Consider the following 12882-nt stretch of genomic DNA (forward strand, 5'->3'; position numbering starts at 1 on the left):
AGGTAATTAAAAATACTGTAATAAGCATCCTTGTATATATAGCTTCTTTATCATATTAGTTTGCACACATGTACAAATGTGTTGGGAGAACTTCTTTGAAATAAGATAGTATGGCAAAATCATACAAAATCATGTCTATAGGATGATCTATAAAATCCATGTAAAAGAACATCTTCAATAGAAGGCTGGAAGGAAGTGTGCCAAAATGAAAGTAATTCAAACTGGAACATGAAAGAAACGTGTAATTGTAGATCCATAAAATCTTAATTGTTCCCATGATGAGACGAGGATGAGGTAAAGACCTTGGTTAAGCATCAAAACACATATATGAGTCAAAAAGGAAATAATCTTCAAATTAAGCAAGCAAATGACCAATCAAGAATAGACTGAAAAATGCAGGAATGTTTTGCTTTGAGTGGTTAAATTTTATTGTCTTTGAATATCTCCTTAATATACATATAAAGAATTTAATTTTGCCCAAAATTTAGGATATAACTTGTTACTCCAAAAAGAATCTGTATAATCTATCTCTTTTATTTTTAAAATTTATTTTTATTTTTTTATTGGAGTATTGGTTTCCCAGGTGGCTCAGTGATAAGAATCCACCTGCCAATGCAAGAGACTCAGGTTTGATCCCTGGGCTGGGAAGATCCCCTGGAGAAGGAAATGGCAACCCATTCCAGTATTCTTGCCTGGAGAATCCCATGGACAGAGGAGCCTGAGGGCTGCAGTCCATGGGGTCACAGAGAGTCAGATGTGACTGAGCGCACACGCACACACACACACAGCTGATTTACAGTGCTGTGTTAGTTTCAGATGTACAGCAAAGTGAGTCGGTTACATATACACATATATGCACTCTTTCTTTAGATTCTATTCCCATATAAGACATTAGAGAGTCCTGAACAGGGTTCCACACATAGTCTATTTCTAAAACTAGAAAACCCTCATGAGACCTCTTCATTCTCCTGGAATTGAATCCATCTTTCCTCAAGTTTAGCGTGAAAAAATAAACTTAAAATTATTATAATACTCTTAATTTTTCTGATTTGTTTTGATACAACAATATTTGCTTCAATGAGAAGTATGATATGTTTACTTTCCTATGGGCTCCTGTGCTTCACAGGCAATTTAACCATAATGCTAAATTATCACATGTGGCCTACCGGAATCATTATCTACTTACTCACATTATGGCTTATCATCGCTGGGTTGTTTAAAATAATGACACAGGAGGTCTCAAAATTGAAAAGCACTATCAGATGCAATCATTTCATGAAATCTTCGCCGACCTGATTTTTCCAGTCAACGGTACGGCTAATAATCTACACCATTTTCAGCAGATGGCCTGACAGTGTTCCTCACGTAAAACAAATAATAAAAAGGCTAGCGGATGGGTGGTACATCCAGTGGTATCCTAAATCCTAGACTCCATCTTCTTCCTCAACTTGGAAACTCTTGTGGGGTTTTTTCCTTTTCTTTTCTTAATCCAAGCAAGGAGACACAAATTTAGAAGACTGAAATAATGAACTCTCTGGGAGTTCCCTGGGAGTCCAATGGTCAGGATTCCAGCTTCCACTTGCAGGAGTCCCAGATTCCATGACTGGTGTGGAAACTAAGACCCCACAAACCATCTGGTGCAGCAAAAAAAAAAAAAAAAAGAGAGAGAGAGCCTTCTTCAAAATAATGAATTCCCTGCCACTGGTGGTATTCAAGCAAAATATGAATCTATCAGGAATGCCGTGGAAATGAAACAGACAAAACTGGTTGATCAATTTTTAGGGTAATTTCTATCATTCTGAGCGTTTTGGCCACCTGATGTGAAGAGCTGACTCATTGGAAAAGGCCCTGATGCTGGGAAAGATTGAAGGCAGGAGGAGAAGGGGATGACAGAGGATGAGATGGTTGGCTGGCATCACCGACTCAACAGACATGAGTTTGAGTAAGCTCTGGGAGTTGATGATGGATGGGGAAGCCTGGCGCGGTGCAGTCCATGGGGTCGCAAAGAGTCAGACATGACTGAGCCACTGAACTGAGTGTTGCAATGTAGTGAAAATGAAAGTGTTAGTCCTTCAGTCACGTCCAACTCTTTGCAACCTCACAGGCTGTAGCCCACCAAGCTCCCCTGTCCATGGAGTTCTCCAGGCAAGAATACTGGAGTGGGCAGCCAATCCCTCCTCCAGGCAATCCAGGGGTTAAGACTCTGCACTCCCAATGCAGCGAGCACAGGTTCAGTCCCCAGTCAGGGACCTGAGATCCCGCAGACTGCGCAGTGTAGCCACACACACACAAAAGTGAAAAGATAACCAGCGGTGTACTAGTTTTCTGGGGTTGCTATAACAAAACACCGCAGCCAGGATGGCCTCAATAACAAAAATGAATTTCCTCTCAGTTCAGGATGGAGGTGCCAGCAGGTTGGTATTTTCTGGGCCTCTCTCCTTGGCTTGAAGATGCTGCCTTCTCTGTGTCTTCACCTGGTCTTTCCTTGTGCTGTGTATTCCTGATGTTTCTTCGTGCATCCTAATCTCCTCTTATTATAACGACACCAGTCAGATTGGATTAGGGCTCAATCTTTTAACTGAATTTCCTCCTTTGAGGCCCTATTTCAAATACAGTCCCATTCTGAGGTACTGGGGATTAAGCTTTCAGATATAAATTTGGGGGCTTCCCTGGTGGCTCAGACGGTAAAGACTCTGCCTACCTTGCAGGAGACCGGGTTCAATCCCTGGGTCTGGAAGATCCCCTGGAAAAGGGAATGGCTATTCACTTTAGTCATACTCTGAGGTACTGGGAGTTAAGCTTTCAGATATAATTTTTAGGGGGTCATTATTCAGTGCATAACTGCTTATCATCTGGATCCCCAAATTCACGTTTGTCCCACATGCAAAATATATTCACCCCCATCCCAACAATTCAAAAATCTTAACTCATTGTGGCAGCAGTTTCAAATCCCAAGTTTCCCTAAATATCATCTAAATCAAGTGTGAGACAGACTTGAAGTTTAATTCATTCTGAGGCAAAAAGCCCTCCTTGGCGCTGAACCTGTAATAGCAAATTAACTACTTCCAAAACACAATGATGGGACAGGCATACAATGGACATTCCTGTTCCAAAAGGGAGGAATTGGAAAGAAGAAGGGGCCAGGGGACCCAAGCAAGCCTGAAAAAAATTCCCTGATTTTAAAGCTCAAGAATATTATTCCCGGACTCGATCCTCCCACCTCAGGCCCACCGGGGCGGGCGCCACCCCTTCAATTCCAGGGAGCAGCCCCACCTCTGAGGCCCGGGACATCCTGGCCTGCTGAAAGGCAGAGACCGGTGGGAATGGCTGTCCTTTCCATTTTCAAATCACCCTCAGGGCCATTCTTCCCTTTTCTTGAAAGATAAGGTGTGTTCACAGAGATTAGCTCTGTCGTCCCTTCGTTCTGAGAATCTCAGAAGTTCAATAGCCTCCCTCCACTGTGCCCTGGGATTTCTTTAGAGGGAATGATGCTGAAGCTGAAACTCCAGTACTTTGGCCACCTCATGTGAAGAGCTGACTCATTGGAAAAGACTCTGATGCTGGGAGGGATTGGGGGCAGGAGGAGAAGGGGACGACAGAGGATGAGACGGCTGGATGGCATCACTGACTCGATGGACGTGAGTCTGAGTGAACTCCAGGAGTTGGTGATGGACAGGGAGGCCTGGCGTGCTGCGATTCATGGGGTCGAGAAGAGTCGACACGACTGAGCAACTGAACTGAACTGAACTGTGTCCCTTTCCTGGAGTCTGAGGGATGAGGCTGACTGAATCCAGGACTCATGTCTACCATATCTTTATCAAGGGATTATTTGGCTGTACCTTTGATGTTATCTCTGGAATGTTCTTCTTCATATTTTTGCAAAAGGGATATTTTCCAGATCTTTTCACTTTCTGGTTCCTTTTTGCTTAACATTTTCTCCTTCAGTTTCTCTCCTCTCACATTTTACTGTAAGCAACAAGGGAAAATTGAGTCGCACCTTGAACCCTTTGCTTAGAAATGTCCTCAGCTGAACTGCCAAGGTCATCACTTATGTTTCCACCATCCACAGAGCACTCCAACACAATTCAGCTAAATTCACTGCCCTTTTATAAAAGGATTATCCTTCTTCCAGTGTCCAATAACATGTTCCTTATTTCCATCTGGGGCTTCCCAGGTAGCTCAGTAGGCAAAGAATCAGTCTGCAATGCAGGAGACATGGCTTTGATCCCTGGGTTGGGAAGATCCCCTGGAGAAGGGATTGGCTACCCACTCCAGTATTCTTACTTGGAGAATTCCATGGACAGAGGAGCCTGGTGGGCTACAGTCCATGAGGCAGCAAAGAGTCAGACAACACTGAGCGACTAACACTTATTTTCCTCTGAGGTCTTGAAACCCAGTAGGGCCCTATGGGGATCCTAGGGAAGAAGTCTTTCTCTGTTCCCTGTTCCTTGTTTGTAGGGAATAGACTCCAGCTGCCATGACCTTCCATCAGTCCCAAAGGGCAGGTTCAAATAGCTGCTAATCAGGGAAAGAGGGTATGCAGAGACCTGGGAATAACAGCCAAGAGCCAACTGTGCAGCCTTGGGGTAGGATTCTGGTTCCACTGCAAGGGATGCACACAACAACATCTTTAAACCTTTTATAGAACCCCCCAACAAATGGATGGGCTTCCCAGGCAGTGCTAGTGGTAAAAAAAACACAAAACAAAAACCTACCTGCCAATGTAGGAGGCAAAAGAGATGAGCGTTCAATCCCTGGATCAGGAAGATCCCCTGCAGGAGGAACTGGCAACCTACTCCAGTGTTCTCGCCTGGAAAATCCCATGGACAGAGGAGCCTGGCGGGCTGCAGTCCACATGACTGAAGCAACTGAAGCAACTTAGCACGCATGCCTAACATATCAGCGTTCTTGACTCCAAAGACGACCACCTGAGGCCAGATTAAAGGAACCAGAGAAACCCAGTGAAAAGATTACCTGAGACCAGATAAAAGGAGTACAGGCCCTGCACACATCCTAATCTTATCAGCAACCCCACCCTTGAACCTTAGCTATAAAACTTCTCCCCAAATCCTCCCAGGTGGGGATACATGGTTTTCGAGGCCAGGACCCTGCTGTGTACCCCTTTGCCTGGCAAAGCAATAAAGCTATTCTTTTCTACTGCACCCAAAACTCTGACTCCAAGATTCTATTCAGCACTAGAACACAGAGGCTGAGTTTTCTGCATTAATCTCACCAGAAGCATCTTTAACATCCATATTTCTACCGATAGTTTTCTTGAGGCAACCTAGGCTTTCTCTAACATGAACTCAAAAGTCTTCCAACCTCTACCCACTACCCGGTTCCAAAGCTACTTTCACAGTTTCAAGTATTTGAAACAGCCCTAACTTTCAATATCAAAATATACATATTAGTTTGTAAGGCTGCCATAGCAAAATACCATAGCCAGGATGGCCTAGACAACAGAAATGTTTTTTCTCACAATCTGGGAAGCTAGAGGCCCAAGGGCCAGCAAGTTTGGTTTCTACTGAGGTCTCTCTCCTTGGCTTGCAGATGGCCACCATTGCAATACATGCTCATGTGGACTTTCCTCTGTGCACCCTCATCCCTTATATTTTTATGTGTCTCATAATTTCCTCTTTTTATAAGGACACCAGCCAGATTAGATTAGGGTCCATCCTACGGGTGATCTAATTTTTAACTTAGGTACCTCCATTAATGCCTTATCCCCAAATACAGACACAAAATGAGGTCCTGGGGAATTAGGGCTTCAACATATGAATTTTGAGGAGGACACAACAGCCTATATAACATACAGAATGCAATAAAATATTTGCAAATCACACATCTGATAAGGCAATAGTATCCAGAATATACTAAGAACTCTTCTGTGTGCTTAGTCGCTCAGTCACGTCCGACTCTTTGCAATACCATGGACGGCAACCCTCCAGGCTCTTCCTCTCATGGGATTCTCCAGGCAAGAATACTGGAGTTGGTTGCCATGCCCTCCTCCAAGGGATCTTCCCAACTGAGGGATCAAACACACGTCTCTTACGTGTCCTGAATTGGCAGACAGGTTCTTTACCACTAGTGCCACCTGGGAAGCCCAGGCAGGCTTAACTCTTACAACTTAATAAAAAGAAAATCCAATTAAACAATGAACAATGGATCTGAGAAGATATTTCTCTAAATAAGATATACAATTGGTCAAGAAGCACATGGATAAATGTTCAATGTCTTTAGCCATTTGATACCAGGTAGATCAAAACCACAATGAGAATGCACTTCATACATACTAGGTTGGCTATAATAAAAAAGATAAATAACAGTTGCTAATGTGGAGACATTGGAACCTTCTTACATTGCTGATAGAATTGCTAAATGGTACAGCAACTTTGAAAAAGTTTGGTAGTTTCTCAGAAAGGTAAACATATATGCCTAAGAGAACTGAAAGTATACATGCACACAAAAAACTGTATGTGAATATTCATAGCAGCATGATTCATAATAGCCAAAAAGTGGGGAGAGCCCGAATGTCCATCAAATGAGGATGTATAATAAAATATGGTCGTTGTTGTTCAGTTGCTAAGTCATGTCTGACTCTTTGTGACCCTGTGGGCTGCAGCACGCCAGGCTCCCCTGTCCTTCACTTCCTCCCAGAGTTTGCTCAAACCCATGTCCATTAAGTCAGTGAATCAGCTGTAAGTGTGCATATATCCTCTTCCCCCCAAGCCTCCCCCCACTCCCCCAACCCCCCCTTCTAGGTCATCACCGAGCACCAGGCTGAGTTCCCTGTGCTGTACAGCAGATTCCCACTCGGGCTTCCACTCGGGTGGTGCAGTGGTAAAGAATCCACCTGCGATGCAGGAGACAAGGGTTCAATCCCTCATCAGGAAGATTCCCTGGAGTAGTAAATGGCAACCTGCTCCAGTATTTCTTGCCTGGAAAATTCCATGGACAGAGGAGCCTGGTGGGTTATAGTCCATGACAAAGAGTAGGACGTGACTGAGCAACTGAGCACACGCACACAGAGTGTATATGTGTCAATTCCAAGCTCCCAATTCACCACCACCCTCATCCCCCCAACTACTGTGTCCACATATCTACTCTCTGTGTCTGTGTCTCTATTTTATACGGATTTAGAAAGTAGACTATTGGTTGTCTAGGTCTTGGAGAAGGGGGAGAAGTTGAGGAAAAATGGGAAATGACTGCTAATGGATATGGGGTTTCTATTTTAGAGTGAAGGGAAAACATTTTAATTATAATGATGGTTGCACAACCCTGAATATACAAAAACTATTAAATTATATGCTGTAAGTAAGGGAATTATATGGTATATGAATTCAGTTCAGTTCAGTTCAGTTCATTTCAGTCGCTCAGTCGTGTCCGACTCTGTGACCCCATGAATTGCAGCACGCCCAGGCCTCCCTGTCCATCACCAACTCCCGGAGTTCACTTACAATCACGTCCATTGAGTCAGTGATGCCATCCAGCCATCTCATCCTCTGTCGTCCCCTTCTCCTCCTGCCCCCAATCCCTCCCAGCATCAGAGTCTTTTCCAATGAGTCAACTCTTCACATGAGGTGGCCAAAGTACTGGAGTTTCAGCTTCAGCATCATTCCCTCCAAAGAAATCCCAAGGCTGATCTCCTTCAGAATGGACTAGTTGGATCTCCTTGCAGTCCAAGGGACTCTCAAGAGTCTTCTCCAACACCACAGTTCAAAAGCATCAATTCTTCGGTGTTCAGCCTTCTTCACAGTCCAACTCTCACATCCATACATGACCACAGGAAAAACCATAGCCTTGATTAGATGGACCTTTGTTGGCAAAGTAATGTCTCTGCTTTTGAATATGCTATCTAGGTTGGTCATAACTTTCCTTCAAGGAGTAAGCGTCTTTTAATTTCATGGCTGCAGTCACCATCTGCAGTGATTTTGGAGCCCAAAACAATAAAGTCTGACACTGTTTCCACTGTTTCCCCATCTATTTCCCATGAAGTGATGGGACCAGATGCCATGATCTTAGTCTCAATAAAACTATTAAAATATATAAGATCACATATAAAATCAATTTATTTAAAATAATTATTAATTAAAATATAACTAAGATAAGATAGTATCTCATGTTTTCTTTTTGATGAAATTCATGCATTGTTTATTCATGTATTTTTCTCCTGACCTTGTGAGCATCTTTATGACCATTATTTTGAGCATTTTATCATGTAAATCATCTATCTTCATTTCATTAAGGTCTTTTCCTGGGGTTTCATCTTCTTTTGTTTGGAACATATTCCTTTGTTTCTTAGTTTTCTTTGACTCTCTGTGCTGGTTTCTATTCATCAAATAAAGCAGTCATCTCTCCCAGTCTTTTTGTTTTTGTTTTTGCTACTTAGCTTGTAGGATCCTAATTCCCCAACCAAGGATCGAACCCGGGCCCCCAGCAGTGGAAACTCAAAGCCCTAAACACTAGCCCACCAGGGGATTCCGCTTCACCGGTCGCGAAGGAGTGGCCATGTGTTCAAGATAAATCTTGTCAGTCAGCATGACTTGAACACCTGGTCGCCTCTCCAACTTTTGTGCTTATCTAAGTCAGTGTTTCAGAGAAGGCAATGGCACCCCACTCCAGTACTCTTGCCTGGAAAATCCCATGGACGGAGGAGCCTGGTAGGCTGCAGTCCATGGGGTCGCAGAGAGTCGGACATGACTGAAGCGACTTAGCAGCAGCAGCAGCAGCAGCAGCAGCAGCAAGTCAGTGTTTGTTCTTGGTGGCTTCTAGATTAGGATGTGCCAAGATGAGATATTGCACCAAAGGCATGGGAAACACCCACATACACATTCAGGCTCCCAGAGGACTATATTAAATGTTTGTCCCTTCGAGTCCCCAGTGCAGACCAATTGGAGGCCTGACCTTCAGGCAGCAACTGGGAAGGTCAGGATGTTAGGTACACAGTGTTTGTAGCCCCGATCAAAGGGAGACCAAGAGCTGGGTATTTCAGCCTGCTTGCTCTGTGCTGAGCCAGAGGGAATCCCTGCCAGAAACACCTGTGTACCCATAGAAAATTCTGTCCTCTGTGGTCCCAGGGGACTAACCGCTGAACCCCATCAGCTCCCAGAGCTCGGAGACTTAGCAGCCAGTCCCTCAGCTCGCAGCAATAGATGGCATGCTAGACATGTTGAGAAGTGCATCTGGAGACTTGGCTTCACGGCTGGGGTGAGCTATAGGAAGAAGACATAAGAAGTCGCCACAAGCCCGTTCAGTCCCTCAGATGGTGACTAATTACATGCGTGTGGGCTAATTTGAAGCCCAGTCCTTGGGCAGAAGCTGAAAAAGTATTCGAACACCTTCTAGGAAGAAACTGAGAGCCTTGCAGTTTTGTCAGTTCCCTCTGTGTTGAGCCGGCTGACATTTTTGTGTCAAACCGCCCCTTAGTTTCATGTGGCCCCAGGGTAGTTGTGAAAGCTGGGTGCTGTTGGCTCCCAGAGCCAGGTGACGATGTGGGAGCTGGGCCCTCAGGTGGCACAAAGATAGTTCGGGTGCTACACGTGTAGACAAGCTCCTTCCACAGAGAAGTTGGAGGCTTGGTTTTTATCACTGGAGCAAGTTTTAGAGAACACGCAGGGGCAGTGCTTGGGGGCTCCTGGGAGAATCCCAGATGGCATCCACACAAAGGCCAGTTAGAAGCTGGACCTTCAGGCAGTAGCTGGGAAAGTATGCCGTAAAGCGCCTTTCCAGGAGAAACTAGAGGGGGTGTTTTTGCGTTTCCCCAGTGCTGACCTTGGGAGGTGACTAGCCATGGAAGTGCTTAAATGCCTATTTGAAATTGCTCCTCTGTTTAACGTGGTCCTGGAGGACTTGCAGATGACAAGGCTGGCTGGCTGGCTCCCCAAGTCTCCCCAAGCTATGTGATTTGGGGTGCAGGCTCTTGGGTGGCATCCTTGAAACCTGGGGCACTCGATACTTGATCCAAACTCTTCACTCACAAGGGAGGAGTTGGGCAGTGGGGGCTCCCACCTAAATGCAAAAGCTCTATTTTCTAACTGCAAGTTAGTGTATCCATGACTTTTATATACTTTATATATAATTATATATTATTTTTATATATTTATTTTACATATATATAAGTTATATATATATATATATATATATATATATGTATCGATGACTTATATATATTTGCTTCTTGACAGTCTGGTTAATCTGATTCAGTACCCAAATCCAATTAAATCAAGGTGCAGCAATTACTGAATATCCTAACTTCTAGAGAAGAGAACTAGATTTGGGAAAAAGTGATTTCATCAAAAATTGTTGCAAGATCTGTGTGGCTGGACATCTGATCCTCCCCTGATAAAACCTTCCCTTCCACTCGGCCATTTTCAATTTTTACAATTGGCAGATATCTGGGCTCATCTGTCTCAGAGTTTTGACATCTGAGATCATGTTTGGTAGGATTCAAAGCTTCCTGAAAATAATAACAATGCCTGGAAATTTCTAGAAGATGAAAATAAAGTTCTTTAAAATATGTAAATCAAAATACCCTGGCTGTTCAGGTACCAAAACCTGCAATCTTGACATCACACTTGATACCATCACACATCTCTCTCTTTATCCTCCTGACAGTATCTCCATTATAATACTATTTGTTAAAGATGGTTGAATTTACTAAAGTCTTACATTTTTATAAAGTCAAAGCCCAACAGGTAAGTTAAATGCAATATCACTTCTTTTACATAAAGTTATGGGACTGTTTACTGGTGAGTATTACAACTGTGTTATAAGAAAAGAATTAAACTTGCACAGAGGAAGGAGGCATTAGACCTGCACAGAGGAAGTGTTTATTATAGGATCTACCTGGAACTAGGTGGTGCCTGACTCTCCCTACAACATGTGACCAGAACCTACAGAGAAAAATCCCCTTAAGGGGATTTCCCCTAGCATGGAAAATCCCCTTAAGGCATCCACCGTTAGAAAACAACTCTGCTGGGAATTCCCTGGCAGTCTAGTGCTTTGGACTCTGAGTTCTCATTACCAAGGATCCAGGTTCGATCCCTGGTTAGGGAACTAAGATCCCACAAGCTGAGCAGCCAATAAAAGAAGAAGAAAATAGATTATTTCACTTAGAAATTACATTCATGGCTCATTGAATGGGCTGGAGAAATCCTGTTTTATTGATGAGTTTTTCTATGATGACTAACCCAGTTTAATAAAACTTTTCTCAGTTCTTGCCACTAAAATGTGGAAAGAAGAACAGGGTTGGGGAAAAGCCCGATTTTGAAACATTTCAGAGCAAATATCAACTTTTGCAAGCCTATTATTCGCTAATTTAACATGACAGTTAAGTAACCAACAAGGACTGGGAATTCCCTGGTGGTCCAGCGGTTAGGACTCAGTGCTTCCACCGCACGTGTCACGGGTTTGATTCCTGGTTGGGAACTAAGATCCAGCAAGGCTCAGCATAGGCAAAAAAAGACAAAAAAGCAAGGAGGAGAAAATGAGAAAGTATTTAAGCTGCAACAGAGCTTTTTCAGAGTCTGTCTTGTAGCAATTAACTTTCCAAACTTCCTTAACAACTTGGTTAGAAAACCCAAATAAATTCACAAGTGCTTATGGAAAGGTGGGGAACTTAGAGGAAATATGAAAGGATTGAGAGAAGAGATACGAGTCATACTGCTTTATTTCCCCTAGCCTTTGTTGATCTCAACAGATTTGTTTCCGTTCTAATTCTCTGCCATCTTCATAAAAGACAGAGAAATATATAGTGTCAGAAATGTGATTTATAATAGCATCATTATTCCATAATTGAAAATACTGTGTATTTGGTTGTCTAGGAGAATATGCCCATCAGAAATAACCTGTAGCTCTGGAGGCCAGTGGGTTGCTATGGCAACCAGACAAAAGAGTTTAATAATAGCTCTCCTTCATAGCTGGAAAATTGACAAAAAGATGAGAGCTCTGAATGTGAGTGTTTCTTATATAAATGCAAACAAGCACAAAATACATCTATTTCTTTGTTCAACAAACAGTCACTGAATACTGACGATATACCTGGCGCTAGGTTAGGAGCCGTGGAAAAATCAGATGTGGTTTCTCTAAGAGTGCACATTTTAGTGCATGAGACATATAATAAAGAGCAAACAAATCAATACACGGAATAATGACAGCATGTAAGAAGGCCACCCAAGAAAGTAATGAACTTGTGATACTAAACAAGCAATGTCGTTGTTCTTCAGTTGCTCAGTCATGTCCGACTCTTTACCACCCCACGGACTGCAGCAGGCCAGGTTTCCCTGTCCTTCACCAAGCAGTAGCTAGCACAGAATATGGGGAAGAGCCCAGTCACAGCATACATCAAAAATCTTGTGTTTAGACAAGAAATTAAATAGAGAATGGGGTCTTATAGTCTTCATTAATGTACTAATGTAATCACTCTAATGGCAGAAAGCAAAGAGGAACTAAAGAACCTCTTAATGAGAGTGAAAGAGGAGATGCAAAAGCTGGCTCAAAACTTAACATTAAAGAAACTACGATCATAACAGCCGACTCACCGGAAAAGATCCTGATGCTGGGAAAGATTGAAGGCAAAAGGAGAAGAGGGTGGCAGAGGACGAGATGGTTGGATGGCATCACTGATTCAATGAACATGAACTTGGGCAAACTCCAGGAGATGGTGGGGACAGGGAGGCCTGGTGTGCCATGGGGTCACAAAGAGTCACACATGACTTATCTACTGAACAACAACAATGTTCTAATGAAATACAACTACTAACAGAAGTATTACTTACTCTTCTTGCTGGCGGGGATTAGGGTTACATATGGAAATAAGGGCTGTTTGAAGGTGTTTTAAAAATAAGTATGGCTATTTGTAATGAAAATGATGATGATCAGTTA

The 12882-nt window shown here is 43.2% G+C and overlaps 1 long non-coding RNA gene across 1 annotated transcript in view; it reads right to left on the bottom strand.

Moving 5' to 3' along the window:
* Nucleotides 1–531: 531 nt before the first annotated feature.
* The window catches only part of LOC147361365 (uncharacterized), a 28026-nt gene continuing 15675 nt past the window's right edge, over nt 532–12882 (bottom strand). The window contains exons 2-3 of the long non-coding RNA XR_015137793.1: nt 4716–4928; nt 532–3966 (exon numbers count right to left, since the gene is read on the bottom strand). This is a non-coding gene — a long non-coding RNA (uncharacterized LOC147361365). The remainder of the gene's footprint in view (nt 3967–4715; nt 4929–12882) is intronic.

Source organism: Bos grunniens, chromosome 12, assembly GCF_055505025.1.
Source record: "Bos grunniens cultivar Pamir isolate PY7600 chromosome 12, Bosgru_T2T1.0, whole genome shotgun sequence".
NCBI lineage: Eukaryota > Metazoa > Chordata > Mammalia > Artiodactyla > Bovidae > Bos > Bos grunniens.